Raw genomic sequence first — 21912 nt, 5'->3', positions numbered from 1 at the left:
GAGAGTATTGTTTGTATTGAGGCTGAGAGTATTGTTTGTATTGAGACTGAGAGTATTGTTTGTATTGAGACTGAGAGTATTGTTTGTATTGAGACTGAGAGTATTGTTTGTATTGAGACTGAGAGTATTGTTTTTATTGAGACTGAGAGTATTGTTTGTATTGAGACTGAGAGTATTGTTTGTATTGAGACTGAGAGTATTGTTTGTATTGAGAATGAGAGTATTGTTTGTATTGAGACTGAGAGTATTGTTTGTATTGAGCTGAGAGTATTGTTTGTATTGAGACTGAGAGTATTGTTTGTATTGAGACTGAGAGTATTGTTTGTATTGAGGCTGAGAGTATTGTTTGTATTGAGACTGAGAGTATTGTTTGTATTGAGACTGAGAGTATTGTTTGTATTGAGACTGAGAGTATTGTTTGTATGAGAATGAGAGTATTGTTTGTATTGAGAATGAGAGTATTGTTTGTATTGAGACTGAGAGTATTGTTTGTATTGAGACTGAGAGTATTGTTTGTATTGAGACTGAGAGTATTGTTTGTATTGAGGCTGAGAGTATTGTTTGTATTGAGACTGAGAGTATTGTTTGTATTGAGGCTGAGAGTATTGTTTGTATTGAGACTGAGAGTATTGTTTGTATTGAGACTGAGAGTATTGTTTGTATTGAGACTGAGAGTATTGTTTGTATTGAGACTGAGAGTATTGTTTGTATTGAGAATGAGAGTATTGTTTGTATTGAGAATGAGAGTATTGTTTGTATTGAGACTGAGAGTATTGTTTGTATTGAGACTGAGAGTATTGTTTGTATTGAGACTGAGAGTATTGTGATAAGTTGATGCCCACCTTGTAACCACCTTACATATTGGCATATTACATAGCCTTGTTTAGTCTGTGACATTAATATAGAAAATGATGACTTTAATTTTCAGTAATCATTCCACGAATCGAGAAGACTATAGCATACATCACAACTGAATTAGATGAACGTGAGAGAGAAGAGTTCTACAGGTATGTTTGGATTAAGATGAAGGCAGTATATAGATCATGTAAGGCTAAATAAAAAATAGTCTTGGTTCTCAGACACTGCCTGCATCATCATAAAGTTCACCGCCTGTTTTGTTTCTTTTTCCATTTTAAAAAAACCCCAACAAAAATCCTCCAATATTCCAACTCCAACGGTAGTCAAATTATTTATACTATATTCCAGCAATTTACCCGTGAAGGAATACTTTTACGTAGGGAGCCCTTTCCCAGGTTGACTGTATTTGGCTACAAAACTGTTTATTTGGTTACATACTAGTTTGAACAACTAAGTAGAAAAACACACCGCCTGACCGCACTATATTTTCAAAAGCCATTGCCTGAGAACCATTTGTTTTCTTTTTTTAAGCCTAAAACATCTACCTTGTATTTTCACTGTTTCTGCCTTGCAAGTAACAGTACACAGGGTATTGCTTCACTGCTACTGTTGCCAGGGCTCCAGATAATTAGCTGACCCATTGAGTATATACTCAAATGTTACCATTCACCAATAAAATGATCCGTTTAATATGCAGTTGAGGTTATCTAGCAGGAACCTCTTTTGTAATCTCAAAATACTGATTTGATAGTTACTTGCAAAAAGAATATTGCATAATGTTCTCCCTTTCCCGATGTGTAAGGGTGTAAGTAGACAAACAAGGCTGCAGATCAGTTGGCACTGTATCATAAACTGGGCGGTTCACTCAGGCTTTGAATTGCCATATATTTTCTAAAATTACTGTTGTGAATAGTAATATGACCTTTTCTTGGATTATTTAAATTTTTAAACTTTTCCTACCTCACACTGTGGATTTCTCATTTGTCTTTGATCCTAAGTGGGAACGTGCCTAAACAAAGGTTTCCGGCTTCTACAAAACAATTCACCCGAACACACCTTACATCACCATGGTCAGTCACCTCCCAACAATCTGGGTCATGCACGCTTTTCATGCCGGTTGACCTACACACGCTGAACACATGATTTCCCAAACCAACTCAATCTCTTTCTTATCGCCATGTTGTGGTGACATGTTTTAAACACCAAGGGAATCTTCGTCTTATTCTTTGTCATTGTTTTCATCATAGATGTACAGCCCATGCATTGTCTCGCGTCTTTCTTGCATGATGATTGTTCTGTTGTGGACGCTGTAGCACATTTACGCGCAGTGCTCAGTGTGTTGATTTGCCGATGAATCCTCCAGTATTTACCTTCCTAAATGTCAGCGTCGAGAGCAGAACAGGCTCTCATAAACTACTGACAGATCTACAAAAACTAAGAAAACTATTGAGGATTCGCACCCATGCACGCAGGCACCCAACCACACACGCACCCACCCACCCAATCTACTGTTCCTGGGATGATCATTTTATGAATCGTCTTTGTCAACTGCTGTGCTCAACTCTTTCCCTTTTGGGTGGGTACATCCAGGCCATCTTGCATGAAGATCGGTGTGACATGTCTCTCCTAGTGACAGTGGATTTGAAGATCAAAGGAAGGATCATACATGACCGGTTTTCACACCTACTCAGTCAGACCTCCACTAGGTTCTGAGTAACAGCTCCAGACCTCCAAATGACTTTTTCAGAATGACTGGACTCTTCCGCCTCACGCCGTTCCGGTCGTTACATCACCCGTTCATGGCAGATTGAGTCTGGGCGCAAAGAATCGGGCCATCCTGGACGATTTGTTTGTTCTATGCTGCCTACAAACCAGATATGATCTGCCCTTCATAGCAACACTTCCTACAACAAACTAGCCTCTGCAATGCCTATATCAAGACAGACAGCTTCCGATTCTCACAGATGCTATAGATACATTACTGGCAGAGAACCCCATAGAGTGTCTGGGCACAGTTCTGATGACACTGGGTTTCTAGTCTCCAATCTTCCTGGTCCGAAAGAAAGACAGCCTTCAAGCTCATTTTCAACAAGTTACACCTACAGACACCTCCATACTTCCGGATCAAACCAATTGCATTACTACGTACGATTCTTCATCCCTGCAACTTCATGATCAGTCCAAATCTCCACAATACTCCACAAATTAATTGTACTTTAGCTGCACTTATGGACGGATGTTTCTGGAAATCCAATATGGTTTACGCATACCACTACCTCCGAGACATCTCTGTGACTGATGCGTCAATTTGGTCTGTGTCAATTTGGGCCATTGGTTCTCGCAGAAAGTCTCCACTACACATCTGCACATTTAGGGGTGACGTGTACCCGATCCAGTTCTCTTGTATTACATCTCTCTCCAGATACCATACATCTTGGTATTATGATTTTTGGGGGCTCTCTCAGACTGAGTATCCGATGGGAGGATGTATTCACTCGTCTGTAGAGACTTTGGTCTTTATCTGGAAGTCGTCAGGCGCGGCCAGATCCTTGTGCCCCGATCCTCTATTCCACTCACCTCTGCTTTTGGCATATGTTGTTGGGTAGTGAATCGACGATCCTTTTGTGGATGTTGTCGACGTTCCTTTTCTCTTCTTGACCTATCGATTCAATCCCCAACATGCTATTGAGATGATGATTAAAAGCTGGTAGGTCCTATTGTCCATGGGAGATAGTGATACCCCTTGTCTTGTAGAGTCGATTGGCCGGATACATTTCCGAAACCATTAAAAGTCATACATTGTATTGTCTGGCTTTACAGTTACGCTCACTTACGTATGAACATGCGACACATATGGTACCCGACTTCATGTGTTCACGTATCAGGATCACAACACTCTTTGGGAGTGTTTAATTGCTATCCACGAGCTTTGACTCATGACACTAGGCAGTGTTACTTATCATGACCCGTGAAGATTCCGGGGTAGAATAGGTCTTCAGCAACCCATGCTTGCCGTAATAGGCGACTAATGGGATTGGGTGGTCAGGCTCGCTGACTTGGTTGATGCATGTCATCGTATCCCAATTACGTGGATTGATGCTCAAGATATTAATCACTAGATTGTCTGGTCCAGACTCGATTATTTACAGACCGCCGTCATATAGCTGGAATATTGCTGAGTGCGGCTTAAAACAACAAACCAACCAACTTATTATGGTTTTGTATCACTGCTAGCTACAGCTTCATCGTGTATACCCTACGGTTGTTGCCTTTTATAGACTAGGGAGCTGCTCCCCACCTTCCAACCGTGGGATAAATGCATAGTGTGCGATAGGATAAGTTTACAAATTTGTCAATTTTACAATAAATTGTATGTTTATAATACCTATCCTATCTCACACGCTATATGCCAAACCGCCCATCCCCGCATCATGATTCCTCTAGGCTATTAAGTTGTAGAAAGAGAATGAGTTGGCTGGGGAAATCACGTGTTCAGTGCGTGTAGGTCGACTGGCATGAAAAGCGTGCATGACCCAGATTGTTGGAAGGTGACCATGGTGATACTTGGTGTGTTTGAGTGAATATGTTTTAGAAGCTGGAAACTTGTTTTTGGCATGTTTCCACTTAGGATCAAAAGAAGATTGAGAAATGCATAGTGTGAGATAGGATAAGTATTATAAATATACAATTTATTGTCATATTTTCAATATTGACTTGCAGCAAATAACTGTAATATTGCTGATGCGAAAATATTTATTCATTCATTCAATATTGACAAAATGCGATTATCCTTGTGTGTTTGTGTGATAAAATGTGTTACAGTATTATTGAGGCAGTATGCATTGTGTTATTAACCAGTTTCTTGCCCGACTAAGTTACTCACTGGGCTCCATGATAGAGATGAATATATGTATGTGAAGCTGTTACACACATGTCGCGTGCCATATCTTCATGTTTAATTGTGGGGTACGGACAGATGGGTAGCCTTGTTATTCAGGCACTCATTCGACAAGAACTTGTGTGCCATGTGTAAAGATGATCCTTGGCGTCAAGATTTGATTGGAGCACTGGTTACCCTAGTCCTCTAAGGTACCACAACTTTCTGGGCAGATTTGTGTCCCTTGAACATGGTGGAAACATTTGATTGTTTGTTTGAATTCTGGTTTGCCTCGTAATGTTTCTAGGTTTGTCAGCACAATCCAACTGCTTGTGGGTTTCACCAAAGTGGTAAACGACTGAGACCTGCATCCTGTGCATTGCTTCGGGAGAGCTACCTCCAACATTAAGCTGACACGCCATGATATAACAGGAATATTACTCAAAGCAGTGTTAAACCCAACTCTCCCACACATATCACGCATATCAAGCATTCATTCGACAAGAATCTATGCTCGTTTCCCCACATGGGTGCAGTGTGTAAAGCTGCTTCTTGGCGCCAAGATTTGATTCGGATATTGCGAAAAGCATTATAAAACTGTCACTCTGACTCACTCACCCACTTAACATCATGGTGTACTTGCTTAATTCTCACATCATTTTTCCTTTTCTTAGACTGAAGAAGATCCAGGAGAAGAAGAAGAAGTTGAAGATAGCTGCAGCTGAGCTTCAGGCACGGAGAAAGAAGGAGATCGGGCTGGAGAACCAGCGGGCTGCCGACCTGCTGGCCGATGACCATGATGAAGATCTGCTGTTCACCAACTAGCTGTCGGTGTAGTCACTGTGTTAATGTGAGACATGGCCGGGTAGTGATGAGTGCTACAAGTTTTAAGGAAATGGAATGGAAGATCAATGATTTAAGAATGTTATTGCAACCTTTTGTTACTAGTTTGTTTTGGTCTTTTACCGTATGTCATTTTAGTTTTATACAATTGGCGCAAATTGGAAATTCTAAATTGCTGCCAGTTCTAAAGCTAAATGTATTATGAAGTTAAAGGGCATTTTATGCTGCATTTAAATGTTCCATTTGACCGAAGTGTTGCTGGACAGTTTGAAATTTTAATTCAATACAAAATATATTTGGATAACATTCAAACCAGAGAAAATGAGTGAAAATTAAACTGCTACATATTTCTGAAATTATGACTTTTTCTGACGAAGGGAAAAAAAAATCAGGAAAATGATTGGAATTGGGATGAAACAGTGCTTAAGAGATGCAGGAATGCAAGAACTTGGAACTGTGACATATTTCATATTTCCCATTGCCTGGCGACGATATATTCCATCAGTTACAGAAACTGTGATAAAATGAACACATTATCTTTTTTTCTGACTAAAACATTGTTGAATAATATTCAAGTTAACTTGTCAAGAGTAACTTAGGGTTTACTTGTTTGTTTGTCTTTATTATCATGATTATGTTTCCAAAGTAAACAACGTAAACATATCCAAACTGCTCTAGTCATCAGACAACAGTAATTTGTGGCAACACCATCCCAGCTACAGCAGCTTGTCCTGTACTAAATAAACCCATTTTGCTGTAAGTTCATGGATAATCTCTTCAATGGTCTTAAAACAATCTCTGAAGTGAAACTGTTTCTTGTCCTACCTACATGAAGGAGTGAATGAATGCTTGTTACATGTCCATGATGGCAGTATGAGGTTAATGTTAGCATTGTAGCCAAAGTGTGAAAGACGGCACACGATGATATTTATGTAACCATGGTAACTGTTAATTTGTCTGTATGTATATACCAGAGTGGAATGATTCATGTCAACATGGCTGTGATGGTGTACATTTTGTTGATGTTGTACTCTGAATATAATTTGCATCATGTATTTGTAAGGTGTACAGTACAACCTTGTTATCTTGGAGCTCCATCTCTATATTTGAAGACTATCAGCCCTCTAATTGGCAACGGGGCGGTAGAGTAGCCTTGTGGTTAAAGCGTCATGCCAAAGACCTGGGTTCTATTTCCGACATGGGTATAATGTGTGAAGCCTATTACTGGTGTCCCCCCTCCCCCCATGATATTGCTGGAATATTGCTAAAAGCGGTGTAAAACCATACTCACTCGCTACTATTTGGCAACCAAATTCTACGTTTGGTGACCATGAATTATCCTTAATCGCCACTGTGTCTACCTCATGTCAGAACAAATTGATGACTACCAGGTTTTCTTGGGTGTACTATGCACCTTCCATTATTCAACAGAAACTAATTCCTGTTACACACTCGTTCATACACAGAGAAAACAACAAAAGTAGCAATCAGCTGTGTATATTTTTTGTTCAAGTGTCTACCAGTGAATCAATCCTGTAAAATAACTGAGAAGAACTTTAATGGAAAAAAGTTAATGCAAATTTGTGTTGAGGCAGAATGATTATTGACACTGTGGTCTAATATCTCCACTCCGCTTACCTTTAACTATAGATAGCTCTGGATGTATGTGATGGTCCACAGGACTCTAAGATAACAAGGCTTCACTGTCGACAGGTTTCAGATTGAATGACATGCAGCTTCACACCATTAGGTATTGAACATTATGGGTTCAATGTTATGTATAACCAGGGGTAGGTAGTAAGTTTTGGTTGAAGGTGTGTAGGTAAATATGGTGATAAAATGTCCTCAGTGATTCTTAATGGGATGGCCAGAGTATTTGCCAATACTTGAAGCCTGCTCGCCAAATCAGATGAACCACTGACTAATTATCATGTCACTCCTGTTTTTCTGTGGGTATATTTTGAGAGGGAAATGTAAATGAGGAATTGGAAAGTGAACACATGAACGTCTCTGTGTTACATATTTGCACCGCCAAAATGTGTCATATGTGTGTGTGTGTTGGTAAAACAGATATTATAAATATAATGAAAGAGAAAGGCAGTCAATTGTCCATAGTATATGTATATGGTTCTCAAGATATCTTCATTATGAAATCTCTTCATTTGTCAATCTCAGTGACATTGTGTAAAGTATAATGTAACTATCATTTGCTCAGTTAGCAATCTATTGGTATGGTATCGAATGACTGAATTGTCAATGGTGTAGTTGTACATTAAGAGATCTGTTAAGTATTTGTTATTCTACAATATTGTTTCATCCTGTGAATGTGATGTGCTTCTCTGTGTCCTGGCAACAGGCCATCTCAGGAGCTAGTGATGCTAGTTATAAAGGCATGGACTTCATAGGGTACGTTGTCAGCATGATTCAAGCCCGATGATCAACCATTAATAAATCAACTATGGTACAAAAAGGTTTTGTTGTCTTTTAAGGATTTAATGCTGTTTATTTAATTATATTGTTTGTTTGTTGTTTAACACCACACTAATTCACACTAATTCAGCTATATGACAGTAGTCTGTAAATAATGGAATCTGGATCAGACAATCCAGTGATTGATGCCTTGAGCATCGATCTTCTCAATTAGGATACAATGACATGCATGGGAAAAGCCAACATAGGTTGCTTGGGACCTATATTCCTACCCGCAATCCCCATGGCAAAAGCCAACATAGGTTGCTGGTGACCTATATTCCTACCCAGAACCCCCATGGCAAAAGCCAACATAGGTTGCTGCTGACCTATATTCCTACCCGGAATCCCCATGGCAAAAGCCAACATAGGTTGCTGGTGACCTATATTCCTACCCAGAACCCCCATGGCAAAAGCCAACATAGGTTGCTGGTGACCTATATTCCTACCCAGAACCCCCATGGCAAAAGCCAACATAGGTTGCTGCTGACCTATATTCCTACCCGGAATCCCAATGGCAAGAGCCAACATAGGTTGCTTGGGACCTATATTCCTACCCAGAATCCCCATGGCAAAAGCACCGCCTCCGTTGTTTCTAGGGGTAGAGCGTCCGCCCGGAGAGAGGAAGGTCCGGGGTTTGATCCCCGGCCGCATCATACCAAAAGACGTTAAAAGATGGTACTTGTTACCCTGTCTGGCGCTCGACATTAAGGGGCTAAAACAAGCACTGGTCTGCTCGGAGTCAGTATACTGTGTCTGAGTGGGATATTCATGTTAAACTGCGGCATGGTATCTCCGTGAGCTAGCACTATAAATCGGCATCAGTCCGGACTAGTACAAGCAGCCACACAAACACACACACGTACATGCACGTCGCTATATAAGTGCAATAATCTTGGACGCGACGTTAAACCCCATTTCACCTCACCTTACCATGGCAAAAGCCAACATGGGTTGCTGGGGAGCTATATTCCTACCCAGAATCCCCATGGCAAAAGCCAACATAGGTTGCAGGGGACCTATATTCTTACTCAAAATACCCATGGGGAGATAACATAGGTTGCTTGGGACCTACAGTCCTACCCGGGATCCTCATAGGTCCCTGCTTGTAAGCGCCGACCGGCCAGGAGTAGGTGGTTACAAGAAGAAAAAAGAAATGTTGTTTTCATTTTTTACACTTTAGACTACCTAATTCAAGATAAATAGTCTTTTATGCTCAAGTCATTTACTTTACAGGTTTAGTGTTGAGTAAATGCATTCCTAAACGTTCATTTTTCATTAGATCTCTAGGTTTAGGATCATGTTATATACATGAAATATACTGGAATTTCATTCCTCCATGACGGCCATATTGGATTTGGCGGCCATATTGGATTGTTTCGAGTGACCCCATATCTGAAAATATTTGGAATGTCATTACCTACAACTGTGCCAAGTTTCATGCTTTTATTATGAAGTGCATAATTGACCCTATATCTGTCTTGAAACGGCGGAACTACAAGGGGTAGCTGACTGCTTGAACTGCTCACAAATGCCATCTGAAGTTTACTGAGAAGGCATTTAGGCAAGAAGTACGCACCCCTATGGGCACCGATTGTGCTCCCCTTCTTGCGGATCTGTTTTTTTATGCATATCGGAATCGCTTTTCGGATTGGCAAAGTCAAAACAAGGTAATTTGGCCAAGAAGTTTAACTTAAGCTTCAGGTATATCGATGATCTGATATCGTTCAATAACAATCAAATAGCCAATTCCCTTCCACTGATTTACCCACCTGAACTAGAAATAAAGGAGGTCAGCGAGACCGCCTCATCTGTTTCATATTTAGATTCAGAGTGACTAAAGACTCTCCATAAGACTGTTTGACAAGAGGGATCATGACTTCAACTTTCTGATAGTCAACTTTTCCTTCATGTCGAGCAGTATTCCAGCAGCTCCAGCCTTGGTGCGTACATTTCACAACTTTTGAGATACAATCGATAATGCTCTTTCTACAAAGATTTCAAAAAGCGTCATACGACTCTTGCTCAGAACTTGTTTGATCAAGGTTACAACATTCAAGGTCTCAGTAAAACTTTGAAGGCAAACAATTGCCTTGCCTTTGCATGTGTTTGTGATGGGTGCCACTCTGATCTCATTACTATTTGACAGTGATTCATAAACACATGCTCATAATATAGTCGGAATTGTACAATCCACTCTGCTTTATGCAGAGATTTGTATTGGATATGAAAAGGGTTTTGTAGCTTTATTCTATGCTGTTTTCTCCTATATTTGGGGTGGGGCCTAAGATATGAGTTTCAGATCTTGTACCTAATATGGAATGTATTGCCCATGGCAGGTCGAATCATGGCCAAATTTCATAATATGGCCAAAGAAACCTGTATGTTAGCCCCTACTCCAAACTACAGATGTGACAAACGCCAATATGTGTTTGGAAAAGATACCCAAATAATGGCAATTCATGTTTTGTATAATATGGTTGCCATGACATTGGAATTCTGTGAGGAGTTTTTTTTGAAACACCATTTAGATAAAATCATTTCCCTTTCACAAGCCTGATGACGACCTCCGTGTTCTAGTGGTAGGTCGTCCGCCAGAAGAGCGGGAAGTCGGGGGTTCCATCCCTGTCATACCAAAATGGTATTTGTTGTTACCCTGCCTGGCGCTCGGTATTAAATGGACAACAATGGCATTCACAAAACGGCTGGTGAGCTAAAATTGAAGTTTAGGTTAATAATGGTCGGTGATATTGATTTGGAGCACGTGTTGTATTATTAAGCCAGAGATTAAGAACTAGGCATATGTAATTATTAAACACAATATTGATATAAAAATATCAATAGTAATGATGACATCAGAGAAGATCATTTTATTTATGTGATGATAATTGACCAGATTTCAAAACATTTTATACTTATGAAGCCTCGAAGGTTAAACTTTTACCCCACTGTGTTGATGTATGTGATCAAAAGACACCGGGGGAAAATTGTCATCGTCCAAAGATTGTACTAACAACAAACATCAGCTGGGTTCAGCGTTCCGTGTAAACGAATACTTTGCTTTGTCTGGTACACGTTCAATTATCAACTAACAGTTATGTCAGCTAATTGTCCTGCAGTGACCGTACTTATTAATTAACAATCTTTCTATATGGTCATGTGTGACTTGAGAAGATCATACACACGTTTTCGTCGCAATTCTTTCGCTATGTCGGCCGCTGTCTTCCCTTCCCTGTTTCTGGCGTTGATATCCACCTTGCCTTGTGAGAGCACAAACTTGACGATCTTCTTGCCTTTTCCTTCACAGGCCAGATGAAGGATGGTGTTACCGTTATCATCAACGAGTGACATATCAGCTCCTTTGCTCACAAGATATTCCACCATATCTATATTATCTCTTCGCAGTACTGCGAACATCAATGGTGTTCTCCCGTGCTTTCCTCTGCTGTTGACGTCCACATCGTATTCAGTAAAGATTTGTTTCACCCGAGCCACAGTTTTCTTACTACATGCGCTAAGGAAGATATAGGCTACTCCTCTGTGATTACCTCGAGAGGGTGTCTGTGTCGCTGCAACAAAACGTATATATACACACATATGCACACATGTTGCACTGACCACCCCCCCCCCCACCCCCCCCCCCCCCCCCCAAAAAAAAAAAAACCCAACAAAAAAACAACTGCTCGGTACTCGTGTTTTTCCATTTCTGTGGACCCCCACCACGTTCAACTGGCTGTCACTCACACAAACGGACTCAACAGACCAAATCCAATCGCAATGAACTACACAAACAATGTACTACATTGACTAGTTTCCTTTCCCTAGTTGAAGTTAGTCAGACTGAAAACCTTTTCACCAGCCCTCCTATGTAAAATAAACATTTTCATTGTTTGTTTGTTTAACGCTGCACACAGCAATTATCCAGCTATATGACGGCGGTCTGTAAATAATCGAGTCTGGACAAGACAATCCAGTGATTGATATCATGAGCATTGATCCACGCAACTGGGATAAGATGACATACATCAACTAAGTCAGCGAGCCTGACCATCCGATCCTTTTAGCCACCTCTAGAAGGATCCATACAAAAACACCGCTGTTACATGTCGGTAGGCTATTGCCATCCGATGACGAGAACCTTGTCTACAGATTTCAGACTTCTCAGGAACACATCCTATTGACACACAGATACCAGCACCAGGTACGATACTTAGTAAGAACACTTATTGTGATTGACTGATCCTAGCGCCAGGTACGATACTTAATAAGAACACTTAATAGTGACTGACTGATCACAGCACCAGATAAAATACTTAATCAGAACACTGTATAGTGACTGACTAATCACAGCACCAGGTAAAATACTTAATAAGAACACTGTATAGTGACTGACTAATCACAGCACCAGGTACAATGCCTTATTAGTACCCTTAAAAGTGACTGATTGATCACAGCACCAGGTAAATACTTAATAAGAACACTTTATAGTGACTGACTGATCACATACCAGGTACGATACTTAATAAGAACACTGTATTGTGACTGACTAATCACAGCACCAGGTAAAATACTTAATAAAAACACTGTATAGTGACTGACGGATCACATACCAGGCAAAATCCTTAATAAAAACACTTCATAGTGACTGACTGATCACAGCACCAGGTAAAATACTTAATTAAAACACTTAATAGTAACTGACTGTCACAGTACCAGGTACGATACTTAATAAAAACATTTAATAGTGACTGACTGATCACATCACCAGGTAAAATACTTAACAAAAACACTTCATAGTGACTGAAGGATCACATACCAGGTAAAATACTTAATAAAAACACTTCATAGTGACTGACGGATCACATACCAGGTAAAATACTTAATAAAAACACTTAATAGTGACTGACGGATCACATACCAGGTAAAATACTTAATAAAAACACTTAATAGTGACTGACTGATCACATACCAGGTAAAATACTTAATAAAAACACTTAATAGTGACTGACGGATCACAGCACCAGGTACAATGCCTAATTAGTACCCTTAATAGTGACTGATTGATCACAGCACCAGGTAAATACTTAATAAGAACACTTGATAGTGACTGTCTGATCACAGCGCCAGGTACAACATTTTGTAAGAAAACCTAATAGTGGATTGACTTATCACAACGTCATGTAAAAAATATATATTAAAATATAGAAAGGACGCCTAGAGTCACACTGAAATGTACTATATCCTAACTGGGACATCTTAAAGAAATGTGCCAGGAGGGGATGTAGGGTTGATCTACCGAGGCTTAACTCTTGGGCGGTGGGTAGCCAAGTAGTTGAAGCGTTTGGTCGTCACGCCGAAGGCCCGAGTAATTAGAACACTGTGTGAAGCCCATTTCTGGTGTGCTCCGCCGTGATATTGCTGTAATATTGCCAAAAGCGGCGTTAAACCCCACTCTCTCACTCACTCACTCTTGATATGATCAAGTTTCCAGATACATTTAAGAGTTTGAACATTTATACTTTCCAAAATAGGGGATATTCGAAAATATGATTACAGAAATACAAAGAGGTATCTAGTGATGATATTAGATGGGTAAGAAAAAGGGAGGACTATGTGTAATATTACAGTCAACAGAATATGTTGGCGGTGCATTGTAAGGTACATTGTGCAAGCTACCAAGACATACGACAGGGGTGCGTTGTCAAAACATGAACGTTTGAATAGCGTTTTATTTTGTGTTTTGTAGGTCATCGACCCATGTACAAATCCACACAAATATACATGATACATGACGCAGACAATTGTATAATATGAACAATGCCGACTATTGTTTATGGTAAGTTACATATTTCTACAATTAAGAGTGTCTGCGTGCACGTCTCCCGATGGGAAAAGGTCATGGCATTCTCACGGGGTAGTCAGATACAATACATGCACGAGCTTTATCGTCTTGATTACAAAATGAAAACGTGAATTATTATACTTGTATCCCCACCAATGAGTGGCATAACATCTTTAAAATACATAAATTAGAGAATAATTTTATTTTCATTTGGCTTTTGCTATTTTGTAAAACACTGTGTTCAGAAGTGGCCAAGATAACTATTTAACAGAAAAATTGCTCTGTTATTAAACACGGCACCATCTCACGAAAGTTATGATATGATAGACAATCAAATGATACATTTGGGAGTGATATCATGGTTAGGACATGGCAACGGGCAGTAATTACAGATAATAAGCAACACGACAATGTTTATAGGAATTGCATTTTTTTCATTAGCGATCTGTATAAAAAGAAGTAATGGTATTCTGCTTTAGTTCCGCATTACCACTTTTATACGCTGCTATATTTAGCTACAAATGGCGGATATCGAGTCAGTACTATTGCCATTGGCGCACTTTGCAAAACGAAGTAAAAATACAAAACACAAAAAGTGCAGATGATTTTGCTCTTATTAAATGTTTGTCAATTAAACACATAGTTGCATGCGACAGATTTAATTCTCTATGGTGTTTATACCAGTTCTGGTCGCTACAAACGCGGACCACCATGGCGTGCAATCTATTGGTACCAGAATGTTGTCTCGGAAATACTGTCCAGTGACCTTTCCATGGACAATATTCAGTGGCGTTCTGGCAGTCATAGTGATCCCGCCCCATATCATTAAAGACTCACCCCTAATTTGATCTCCGGTGGCCCGACACAACTGAACAAGGAATTTGGATGGCTCGATTTCTCAAAGTCTGGTTTCTGATTAATCGATCTGGACTGTGCGAGGCCGATCATTGACATTTTGTCTCCGCAGAAACATGTTCCTGTTGAGACAAAGTGAGATCATTGAACAATTTTAACAGTATTTAAAGTCCAAGGAGTGTGTAACCCTTTGTAGTGACTTTCTGGCGGCTGAATGTCATCACAATTGTGACTTCGGATGAGTTCACGTACTAATATCCCAGGGATTTGTCCGAGCTAGGGCTTCATCTCGGGTGTTTTTGTCTTGCCATATCTTTTTAACCAAAGGGTTTGATGTTCGTCACTAGAACGACATTATTGCCTGCTCTCTCCTTAGTTTCAATGGGAGTTCTCCTGTTTCTACTTGTAGTGCTTCTAGTGAGATGCCTGTTGCTGCGACTGTGGCTTTGTATTGTATTCTGTCGAGGCGGCCCAAGACAGTATTGTCCCTCGCTCAGCTGAGTGTCCCTCGAGGTGCCCAAGATGTTCGGGAAATTTCCCTAATGCGTTCAGGTCTTTTTGACATCTGTGTTACACTTGTTCTATATGTTTGCTCCTAGTGAGGTGTTGATCTATCATCACCCCAAGAAATATAGTAGATTTGTCGAATTCGATTGGTTTGCCTTTTATGGAGAGACTGGGTATCATAGCATCTTTCGCCATGCGCTTCAAATAGAACTCCCACAGTTTTTTATCACTTGAAAGGGTGAACCCCCATTTATTGCACCATTGATCTACTCCGTCCAGGGCTGACTGGAGTTGTTTTCGGATTTGTGAGATATCTCTGTGCTTTATCCATATTGCTCCGTCGTCAGCGAATATAGAAGTTCGGGTAGGAGAGTTGATATGATCAAACTAATATTTGATCATGATGTTAAATAGGGCTGGGCTTTAAAGGCTGCCTTGTGTCGTGCCATTGTCCTGTAACATAGGATCAGATTCTAACTTATACCGACCTGTCTTGCAGGAAGCTGTCTATGAAGTTTGGCATGTTCCCTGCGACTCCATTTTGTGCTAGTTTTGTTAGGAATTCATTATGCCATACCATGTCGAAAGGCTTTGCTGAATTCCAGAAATACTGCGGCTATGTTGTCTGTTTAATTGAGCTCTTTTTGTTTCATTTTCCACTCGTAGATCTAGACATAAGTCTCCTTTCCTGAAGCCGCTTTGATCAGGTTTGATGTTCTTGCCAGTTTCAAGGTGAGGCATGAACCTTTTTGTAACCATGCTTTCCATAGCTTTGCCCTGTTGTGTCCATGCAATAGTTATACCACGCCACGTGACCGATTATCAAGTGGTATAACGGACTTGTACCACACCCAATCACAGCTCATAACTACAATCATGTGCCATGAAACCCCGCCCATTTATTGACCTGATGTGATTGTGAAAGATTATCCGCGAAAAGGTATAGCCTGTTTATGACGTCATTTTACCGAATACGTCAGAGATGTTTAAACTTTGAATTGGCATTGGCAGAACCCCCAGACGCCGCTGTTATCAACTACTAGTCCTATTTGAGTTTATCTTGCAAATGTTTTGTAGTGAAGTTCTATTTCTGAACTTTGAAACTACTGTGTTACTTCTAAAACAGTGGAGTGTACACAGAAGAACAACGTAACATACTCGCGTTCATTGACATGTGTCGCTCACAGCCAATTAGTGGTGAGTTCGTTTTCTCTCTACAAGCCTTATCACTAAGCTCCATCCACTTTCATCGACCACTGACAGCGACGTTTACAGCATTATAATCACAAGAAATAAAGCATTCCCACTGGCTGAAAGATTTCTGGTGTGGTTATTGTCAGAAATTGTTTAATTCGTGCAAATAAACAATCATGATCCTCTATTTCATTGTCACGTTTCGTACAGTTGACCATTTGTGAATGTACAATAAACCTACGCACAGTTTCTTTTCGTGGGTAGTACATAAGAAGTTCCAAACACCCATTTGTCATTCCACAAAGCAGTTGAAGGATAATCAAACTACAACGACTGGCCAGCAGGTCGTATCCAAATGGCGTCATGGATTGTACCTTCACTTCAGCCCTGAGGTAATGAAGCACTTCTATGAGGCACAGAAGCACCATGCTTAAAACTTGTACACTGATCAGAGTAAGACACTTACCTTTTATGAAGACAGCTTTTCCAGATTCAGTGTCCAATTTCTGTAAATATATTTGGCACTTGGGTAGAACTACACCTAATATAGTAGCTGGAGGTTAGTTGGATCGTTATGTCCATTCGGGTTAATAAGTATATCAGGATAGTAAAGTACTGGGTAAGAATTATGTATCAGCAGGATAATAATATTTTAAAAAGAGCTTATGAATACCAGTATAATATGGCTGAAAGTGGACGTAATTGTTGGGCACTCCAGGTTAAGAAGCTGTTATAAAGTTATGGCTTTTGTTATATATGGATGAACCAAGAAGTGGGCTGTATCAGTATGTTCTTGTGTAGCTCTAAAGACAGGCGTATCGCTGTAGATAATCAAGTTTTGTTTGAAAATATTACTCGTTTCGTAAAACTGTAAAGTATAATGTTCGAAAATAAAGTTGAGAATTATTTGATGATGGTTACAGTGCCAGCCTATCGTATTGTATTGTGTAAATTCCGTTGTTCCAATCTTAAACTATTAATTGAAAAAGGGAGAACGATGGGTTTATTCAGGGGGTAAATTGTGATAATCTCTACTTGCGGTAAAATGTAATAACTTTTTTACGTAAATTGGAATAACCTTATAAGTTTAGTGTCCAAGGCGTTAAATGACTAGAACTTATTCTTGTCAGGGTTAGTACAGGGTTTATCGTACAATCGTCATTAAAGTATGGGTGTGGGGGAAGGATTGAGGTCGTTATCGTACATTGTTGTATAATTATATGTATATATAAACGCATTGGAATTTCAATTCTATGGTTGTCAAGAAGAGGATTAATTACTAGAATGAACTTAGTTTTCTTATTTATTTGAGAAATACTCTGTGTTTTTTGTACTTAATTGTAACATATCCTATTGACGATTTTCATCATAATTGTTCATATTTAACCTAATGGAATCATATTTCAATTGGTAAAGTAGGTAGTAATATACACAATGGAATAATTATAACGTAACAAACTTACACAAATATATTGATGTGTAAATGTGGAAAGTCTGACTTTTACTGACTGAAGCAAATTTATTTATTTTGCAACTGTATATTTGTACATATTTTATGCCGAGAGGGGTTTACTAAGTTGCAAGAACTTGTCTCCAATACAATTCTCATTTTGTTCTGTGAATAAAAAATGTTTAAACTAGACTACACTAGCAAATGGATGACACATGATGTCATTCTGCAGTAGTCTGTGTGCAAGCTGATTTAAACATGTTCATATACATAATATCAATTTATTATTATTCAAGTTTCATTTTTTTAACGTTGCTCGGAGGATGTAAAGCAAATAATGACAATGTCCTGGGCGATGTACATGTGGGTATGTGAACCCGCAAGGACTACCTTTATCAATTATTTTACGTGCAGCTTGTGTCATGTCTGTATTGTTAGAATGATACTCTAGCAACTGTACACAAATTTATGACTGAAAGATCCATCCTCGGGCACGTCTATTCGACAAATATGTTAATTGATTTATCATCCAACAGTAGCTTAGCTAGGAGTCCATTGCAATAACTTTGAGTTACGAGTTACCGAAGAGAGCTCTGTGCAATCGGACCCTGAAATTATGTCGATTTGCATTGGAGGTTTACTTAATTTGTTAGGAGCACATGACCGTTTCCTTGAAACAAACGAGACAGTTCAATCGTATTTATACATTATATTTTGACGAAGAATTCAAATACAACAAATGAGTGACAGATGTCAAAGGAAAAAAGACAGTCGTCAGCAAATGCAGCATAGATTCCTCATGCATGGGAAAGAAGAATACTTAATACATAACATTATATACAATGTTTTTATTAATATCAAAAGAGGGGCGTGCATATTCTTTACCTACATTGCAAAAACTATTAGATATTGTGTATTCTCGGTCTCTGTGAACTTTTCACAGATAGAGAAATAATAATAAATAAATGCAAACCATGTTAACTTATGCAATATTTGTAGCAATGTATGATTATCATATGGATCATTAATATAACATAAAATATTTCCTTTCATAGGAAGAAGTATATTTAATGAAATAAATGAATAAATGTAACTGTCTGGATTCCTTTCATATGTCATGAAGAACTAACAACAACTTACTGACAACTTTTGCTTGGATAATAACTCCTTGCCCCAACAACAAAAACAGAATCCATCATGATAACGGTACGAAATCATAATTCAAAGTATACACAAATAATATCCGGTATCTTCGGGCTTGTCTTGTTCAGTTTCAAAGAGCATCAGGATGTATAATAAATTTGTTGCAATCAATTATTGCTGAACTATATCTGTTTTGATCAAAATTGAAAGGATGGATAATCTATAATGATAAGGGTTTTTTCACTAACGTAAATATTCTCTTTGACCTTATACGAAGAGTATTCTAAGATCATTAAACTCGACAATCGTCGGTGGATTGCGCCAAGCAACCTTGATACCAAATTTGGTACCTCACGTATAATGCGGTACATAATTTTCGAAACAGATAATTACGTTTTTCATAAGTTATCACTAATTTGTGACTTATATACGGACAAAAATTACCTCAGAAGATAATCTTCTCTGAGGTTTTAAGAGGATTAAAATAATTCCAGCTAACATCAAGCACTGTAATAAAATATTGAAATTGTAGCATACCTTCTTAACATTTCAATGAAGAGAATAGTGACTAACTAAGAAACCAAATTATATTTATCGCCGATACAATGCCCTCATCAGTATACACACACACACATACATGTACATACACACATACACACAAACACATATACACACAAACACACACACATACATACAAACAGATACACATATAGGTATGTATGTATGTGTGTTTGTGTGTGTGTTTATGTATGTATGTATGTATGTATGTATGTATGTATGTATGTATGTATGTATGTATGTATGTATGTATGTATGTATGTATGTATGTATGTATGTATGCCAGTAAATACGACCTCTATATGTCATTGGTATCAGATCTATGACTGCACATATAGTTCTAAGTGAAAGATGAGTGACACTACTATGTGAGAGGTCCCACAAAAATGCTGATATGAGCAATTAAAGGTTATACAAAATGTAACAAATGAACAAAGTAAGATATTTTAAAAGATAAAGACACAAACCTGTAGATATACGAGTTAGAATGTAGCAAATACATTAGATAAACGTATCTTCTACGTAGATAAAAGTATGTCCAACGAAGACATAAGTATATTCTTTGTAGATAATACGTTTTTCCTTTTTTATCACTAATTTGTGACGGACAATAATCCCCTGAAAGCATAACGAATGTCGAGTTTAATGATCTTCAAGTACGTTTCATGGTCAAAGAGAAAATTTACTTTAGTGACAAACATATTTTCATTATAAATTTTTAATTCCTTTCTATTTGGATACAAGCAGATATATTTCAGCAATTGATTGCAAGAAATTTATGATAATTCGTATACTCTTTGAAACTGTACAAGAGTTATCCGAAGATACCGGATGTTATTTGTGTATGCACGCGATCTGTCAACTCATTTGTTGTATTTGAATTCTTCGTCAAAATAAAATTAATTGTATATATATAATTAAATTCCCTCGTTTGTTTCAAGAAAAGGATCATGCACTCCTTATCAACTAGTATAGCGTTTCCACTGCAAATCGACACACTGGTTGACCAGCCTGTGTTTGTACCCTTCGTCATCACTCGTTCAGTCGTGTCGGACTGGTCAAAGTACTGTTGAAGCAAGTCATGCAAAAAACATCTTGAATAGCCTTATAAGAGTATTGAACAATTTGTCACAATTAAGTTATTTGTCGAATATACGGTTGTGTAACCCATCATTTTGAACCCGAGGATGGATCTTTCAGTCATTTAAATTTATCTATGTTGACACCACCCTTTAATAACGATTGTACGACAAAGCCTATACCATCCCTAACTTAACAGTTTTGTACGTTTGTCATCATACACAGTATTTCTCGAATTGTACATGTGAAACGCAAGCTCAACTGACAAAGATCATTTCTAGTCAATTGGCGTCTTGGACACTACGGTAGTAAGATTATTACAATTTACGTAAGAATTTATTACATTTTACCGCAAGTAGAGATTATTACAATTTACGTCAATTTCCATTACAATTTGCGTATTACAATTTACGTCAAATAGTATTACAATTTACGTTGTTATTACAATTTACGTCAAAATTATTACAATTTACTGCAAGTATTACAATTGACCTTTTTATTACAATTTACGTCGTAACATGGCCCCTTTACGGAAATAAACACTTTCTCTATTGAAGCGACGATGCAGTGTTTTGAAAAGTCTTGAGGGACATGATCCTTATGTCCTTATACAAAAAATGCAATGTTATTCCTGTCACATTGGTGTATTATTCCTGTCTTATTGTATACTTTTTTATTTATACTATATGATTTTGTTGTAGTTGTTGGTTAACGCATCACTCAGCAATATTCAAGCTGTATGACGGCGGTCTGTAAATAATCGAGTGTGGATCTGGCAATCCAGTGATTGACATCATGAGCATCGATCTACGCATTTGGGATACGATGACATGCATCACCCAAGTCAGCTTGCCTGACCACCCGATCCGGTAAGTCGCCTCCTACAAGCATAGTCGCCTTTTATGGCAAGCATTGGTTGCTGAAGACCTATTCTAACCCGGATCTTCACGGTTCTTTACTGTAATCAGAATGTAGGGGAAGCGTGATGATGCAATAACCCGCAATCACAGAAGAGCGAATATAATTACTTAATAATATTTGATTGAATAAATACAAAGCTTATTAATGACACCAGGTTTTAATACATGATGCTTTTAAAATTCATCAGTGCTTTTGATCTTCGATACATTTTACTGATGCATTATGTGCTCGTAGACTTTGCCCCAACCAAAGTGTACTTCTTTGGATGGATTTTAATTGAGAGGTTTTCAGTGCGGTACCTGTGATTCCAGAAAA

The 21912-nt window shown here is 38.6% G+C and overlaps 1 long non-coding RNA gene across 1 annotated transcript; it reads left to right on the top strand.

Annotated features, from left to right (window-relative positions):
* Nucleotides 1-920: 920 nt before the first annotated feature.
* LOC125374120 lies at nucleotides 921-8042 on the top strand. The gene is made up of 2 exons (XR_007218523.1): nucleotides 921-1007; nucleotides 5410-8042. It is a non-coding gene; the product is annotated as an uncharacterized LOC125374120 (long non-coding RNA).
* The last annotated feature ends 13870 nt before the right edge of the window (nucleotides 8043-21912 follow it).

Source organism: Haliotis rufescens, unplaced genomic scaffold, assembly GCF_023055435.1.
Source record: "Haliotis rufescens isolate VD_foot unplaced genomic scaffold, xgHalRufe1.0.p SCAF_515, whole genome shotgun sequence".
Taxonomy (NCBI): Eukaryota; Metazoa; Mollusca; class Gastropoda; order Lepetellida; family Haliotidae; genus Haliotis; species Haliotis rufescens.
Note: the sequence above shows the minus strand (reverse complement) of the source record. Positions and strands in the feature narration are given on the sequence as shown.